This window comes from Perca flavescens, chromosome 14, assembly GCF_004354835.1.
Source record: "Perca flavescens isolate YP-PL-M2 chromosome 14, PFLA_1.0, whole genome shotgun sequence".
Lineage (NCBI taxonomy): Eukaryota > Metazoa > Chordata > Actinopteri > Perciformes > Percidae > Perca > Perca flavescens.
Window position 1 is genome coordinate 5,748,758 of NC_041344.1, and position 6,215 is coordinate 5,754,972.

Below are 6,215 nucleotides of genomic sequence, written 5' to 3' on the forward strand. Positions count from 1 at the left end.
CCGCGTTTGGAAAATATGATTGCATGCAATAACTGGTAAGGTCTAACCAAATATCTTGCTAATTACAGTTGTGTTCAAAATAATAGCAGTCCAACATCACTAACCTCATAAATCACATTTTTTGGTAGAAGTGATATTTCTACATGGCAAATAATTTACTAGTAAGTGTGGTAGAGTCATAGAAAACCATCAGACTCAACAGTCATGACATGCATGCTGCTCATTCTGTGTAATTGAATCTGTAATTGAAAGGGGGCATGTTCAAAATAATAGTGTTGTGTTCACTTAGTGACGTGATTGATTCTGTGAAGACACAGGTGTCAATTATGGCCCATATTTAAGGAAGGAAGGAAGCAAATGTTGTGCATGCTGGTTATAGTGCTGAGGAACAGCGGACTTTGATTAAAAAGTTGATTGGAGAGGGGAAAACGTATAAAGAAGTGCAAAAAAACTATAGGCTGCTCAGCCAAAATGATTTTATATGCCCTCTAAATGGCATCCAAAGCCTGAACGACGTGGGAAAAAAACGGTCAACTACCATTCGAATGGAACGAAGAATAGCCAAAATGGCAAAGGCTCAACCAATGATCAGCTCCAGGAAAATCAAAGAAGACTTAAAGTTACCTGTGAGTACTGTTACGATCAGAAGAAGGCTATGTGAAGCAAAGCTATCAGCTAGAAGCCCCCACAAAGTCCCATTGCTGAAAAAAAGATATGTACTAAATAGGTAGAAATTTGCCAAAGGACACACTGACTGGCCAAAGGAGAATTCTGTGGACTGATGAGAGCAAAATTGTTCTTTTGGGGTCTAGGGGCCGCAGACAGTTTGTCCGATGACCCCCGTGCACTGAATTCAAACCACAGTACTGTGAAGACAGTAAAGCTTGGTGGTGCAAAAATCATGTTATGGGGATGTTTCTCATACTGTGGTGTTTGGCCTATTTATGGCATACTAGGGATCATGGATCAGTTTCAATACATCAAAATACTTGAAGAGGTCATGTTGCCTTATGCTGAAGAGGAAATGCCTTTGAAATGGGTTTTTCAACAAGACAATGACCCAAAACACACCAGTAGGCGAGCAAAGTCTTGGTTCCAGATGAACAAGATTGGTGTTATGGAGTGGCCAGCCCAATCCCCAGACCTCAATCCCATAGGTGACATCAAAAATGCTGTTTCTGAGGCAAAACCCAGTAATGCAGAGGAATTGTGGAATGCAGTTCAATCAGGGGCGTAGCACAAAATTCTGGGCCCTTTAGAAAGGCATTTTCTATGGGCCCCCCCGACAGCTATTCATTCGAGCATCTTTTTGGGCCCTCCTCACATGAGAGCCCTGGGTACTCAGTACCCTTTTTCCCCCCAGAATTTTTGCTCTTGAGGAAATTACTGTAATTGTTGGGGCTTTGGAAATTATAGAGTGCGGTCTAGACCTACTCTATCTGTAAAGTGTCTCGAGATAACTCTGCTATGATTTGATACTATGAATAAAATTGAATTGAAATTGAATTGAATTTGAGTTTGTAAAGAAAAATCTCAAATACTGCTATTTTTTTGAACAGCCTATTATTCCTTTTTCTTCACGTTCTGTAAAGGTTTAACACAAACTTGATCAATTTTGGTCATATTTTGATTTGGAATTGAATGTGCAGTGTTCCCAGTGCATTGATATTATGGAATTAAAAAGCTATTCTAAGGATTTTGAGCATTATTCACTTTTTTTAAACACACTGCTATTATGAGAAACCCCCAGAGTGCATGTTAGAGGTATGACCATCTCACCTAAGGAAATTAAGAAAGCCAATGAGATGTGCCCAACCCATCACCATGCCAACGATGGGCCAGTGGGAATAGAATCGCCCCAGAGTGCAGGGAAATATAATTCTGAAACCTACAATGATTCCAGAGTGATTGATGTAATTCCAGAAGGGGAAGCATGTCATTCAGTCCGCTGCTGGCAGTGTTTAATAAGTGTTCTTGTGTTTTATTGTTTTGTCATGACATTTTTGTCATGTTGTTTATTAAACCTTTTGTTAATTTTCAATTGCTGCTTCCTCATTAATCACAGAAACACATCTTAGAATTTCTTGACAATAACCATCCATCTGAGACGTGGAAGTGTATAAGTGAATCATTTGCCTTTTGTTCTGCCAATATTTAATTTTTTACTCAGTCACTGATTCAAAATTCGGGAACCTTTGAAAGTTTGTAATCATTTCAACCATAACAAGTACAGCTGGGATGAAACATTTCTGAAAGACTTTTTGTTTTTGAGACGAGGGCTTAACGAACAGAACAGAACATCCCGATAAGAAACATAATACATCACGAGTGCACCGGTGCATCAAAAACCAGGATCAGAAGGACTGATGCTGTGTTTATAGGTTTTAGATTATCAAAGATCTTTGCTCGGTGAAGTGTAAAACAAACAGAAGAAGAGGAAATAAAGTCAGACTCACTGTACCATATTGAATTCCTCTATTTTCTCTTGTCTTTTCATTTTGCTGTGTTTGGGTAGTTTGTTCTCATTTGTGTTTCAATGTTTTGGCTGTATTGCCTGATTAATGTTTTAAATGCATTATGTAAAGCACTTTGAGGGGCATGTAATATACCTTCACACCAATTTTATTGATTATCTTTTTGAGAGTTTCAAAAATTAGGACATATTACTTCTTTTTTTCCTTAAAGATGCCCTGCCACACAAAACCGTTTTTACTTTGTGAAATATGTTAGGTCCATATGTGTTTGTGTTATGTTGTGAATGTGAAAATGAACTGCTACTTCCTTTTTCTGGGCGAAGAAGAAGAAGACTCCTGTTCCTGAAATTTTTGAATACGTGTGGTCCTCCATGTTTGCTTCTTCAAACTTGCCGGGGCCAGGAAGCTACGATACCCATTAGCAGCATTAGCGGCACCTGCGAGTTTATCATGTGACAGTGTGTCCTGTATGTCCCTTACCGTTTTTCAAGATGGCGCATGAATATATAGTGTCTATACCCCAGCTCACGCAAATGCAAATATAAAATTTCAAGCCAAAAGGAATACTTGGAATTGATGGTGCAGGTAAATATATTTATGAAAAAGGACAAGTTTGTGGACGGGCAACACAGGTTTTGATAATGAACAACTACACACGTTACACACTGGGACTTTAAAGTATAATGCAAACATGTTGTAGATGAAGCCATTTGAGAAATCAGTTAAAGTAGTAGGAAAAAATAAAAAAAAACAGAAAGATTGAGTATGGATGGTTTTGGCGGAAATGCCTCAGTCATGGGAGTGTTTGTAACACTGTAGATAAGTAATGGGTGGAAAAGCCCTTATTGCAGTATTGTGTTACGTATGTTTGTCTTTCTGAGGTTAACAGTCCAACCGACCTCCCGGTGACTTCCAAATACAAAAAAGATTGTATTGTGTAATACTAAATAACCAGTAAACATCACATGTCTTTTATGGAATGAGGTGGTTTGAGGCCATGTGTAAAGTGGAAGATTATGTCCTTTTCTAGAAATTAGAATCTTCAAACACCCAAAACTAGTTGGTTTTCTACACCATAGTCAAAAAAAAAATCACTACAGAAATATCTTGAAGTAAGTTTATCAGTGTAAGAAACGTATTGTAATGTCACCCCGGTTTAACTGCTTGTTTTATTGAAGCTTAAGTGCGTAACTTTTTGATATTAATGAACGTCCGTTACATTCGAGCCACTGCCATATGAGTTGCTACAAAGCTAATTAAGACTATCAGCTCCACACAACTCTCTCTGGATTTCTCAGTATGACTATGTTCAGAAGATTGTGTCGTCTGGTGACTTTCCCGCGCAGAAACTCGAGTGAAGATAATGACCTCTTCTAAAGAGTCCATCATGGTTTTTTAATCCTCCGTGTCCTCCTTGGCTACTAGCAACTGCATGGAGGAGGGGTGGGGGCGCACGCCTGATCACGGAAGGCTTGTATCATGTGGACGCGCCGATAGCGTTGTTGTCATTACTTAGAAATCTGCATGGGTTGGACAGAAACTACGCACTGTAGCTTTTAAAGTAGAGATTACTTCTCCCCACTGCAAAAGGGAGCTATCATCCCTGATTTTAAGATGATTAAATTAGATTTTTGTATCATCAGGCTGGCATTTTAAGGTACCACTGGCCCGACAAAAACATCTACAAGAAATCCTTCATCCCCTCTGCAATAGCCATACTGAACAGCACAAAATGAACGCCACAGTCAGCTGATACCTTAACACCCCCGTGTCTTGTTTTTATACGTCCTTGTGAATGTTTCTTTGTGACTGGAGCCTTGTCAAAGACAACATTTTCTGTAACCCATGTGTAACAGACAATAAAGTATTATCTATCTATCTATTAATCAAAGATGAATAATCTTGTCAAGCAACATTTACTTTTATTTTCAAATGGGACACAAACCCCATGGTCTCCTGGGTGAAAGTCCTGTGTTTTCTTCGACCCAACGACCACTACACGGAATTTGAAAGCGATTTGCTCTCTGCGCACCGCTAGGTAGCGCACAGATTAAAGTGCGGAGGGCAAAGCGCAGTGCGGGTATACGTTATTGAGAAAGGAAGCTATTTCCCGTTGCGAGGTAACGACGAGTTTGTTAATATACGTTATGTCTATTCACAAACCTGGTAATCCCATCTGACTGCTGACATTACACCACGCGTAAGTTAGGCCTTGTACAGTTTAGGGAACTCTGAGGCACAGAAGATGAGCTTTTCGTCCATTGTTTAGCCGTTTTCCGATATCGCATACGTGTCGCTTCTGGCTACGTCACGTACAGCCGTTATCTCATTGGCAGCGCTTTCGAAAGGTCAGCGGCAACTAGGTAAAATATGAATGAAATTAAATAATTTGAACTTCGAGCGCAGCGCCATGCGGCAAATCCGCGTTGTGCTCTCCCCATAGGAAATCGATGAAACGGCCGGCGCAAAGCAGTTTTGCCGCTTATCATGTGTTGGCGACCTTATACTTCATCACCTTACTTCCTGCTTTGCTCCCACAAACAACTTAAAGCAACACTATGTAACTTTTAGCCCTACTGGTTGTCTCATTGGAACTACATCTCGCGCTACCCAATGCGAGTTGTAGTTAATGAGACAACCTGTAGGGCCGTCCCCTTACAGGTTGTCTCATTGGAACTACAGCTGCAGCTAAAAGTTACATAGTGTTGCTTTAACTGTGAGTGTTTTTCATGGAGGACAGTGATGACTGATCTTAAAACTAAGAAAGATAAGACATTTGTTGGCAGATCACTGCACTAATATAAAGAATAATGCCTTATAATTGAAACAAGCTCCTTGTATGTAATGGAATCCCGCAGTAGAGGCCTCAGACGTAAGACTTGATTTATAGCTTATAGTGTTGGAGTTCCCCTGTTGGTATCACCACAGTGACACTAGATGGATGTGTCATGCATTATCAAGCCGTATTGGGCTTTGATTATACGCAATGGGAAGGTTTCACTGCCGTATGAGGGATAATTGCTGCTCAATCATAAATAAGGAAGTATGCATGTGTACATTTCTTTGATTTACTGTGACAATATTGACAGTATCGGGCTATTGTGTCGGTAAATACAAGGTTTGCAGCCGAGGTGGCTTTGCTAGATGTATGGAACTACAAGACTACAAGGACAAGATGACTGAGCCTCCTTTCCTATTTCTTGATGTTGTCTTCATGATCAACAATCTCCCTGGGATCAGAAACACAAGAAGCCCAAGCTGACCAATCACAGATCTTGTGGTCTCCATTTCCAGACCACGATTACCCGAAAACAGCCATATAGGTTGATTGTGCAAGTACCTTATAACGGGAGGTTGGGGTGGTGGATGGGTCAGACAAACACAGGACTTTTACCCAGGGGTGTTCATGTCCCGTATGAAACCAAAAGTCTGACTTTTTTTAAACCTTAACCCATAAAACGTTTCAACCTAACCCTAACCCTAACCCTGACTTTTACGAATCTTAGTCCGTGATGCAGTTACATCCTCATTTTAGTAGTTTAACCTAACTCACTTTATGCCCATCCCGGATCTTTTCCTAACCCTAAGTATTTTTGTTGCCTGAACTTAACTAGTTCCATTTCACAACGTTAAATATTACGGTCACGTGTCACGGTCACATGATTATAGCTGCCACTGTGCGGCTGTTTAATAAAACCATCTCCTAAGTCTTTTTCTGGTGTGATTGGCAATGGAGACAAA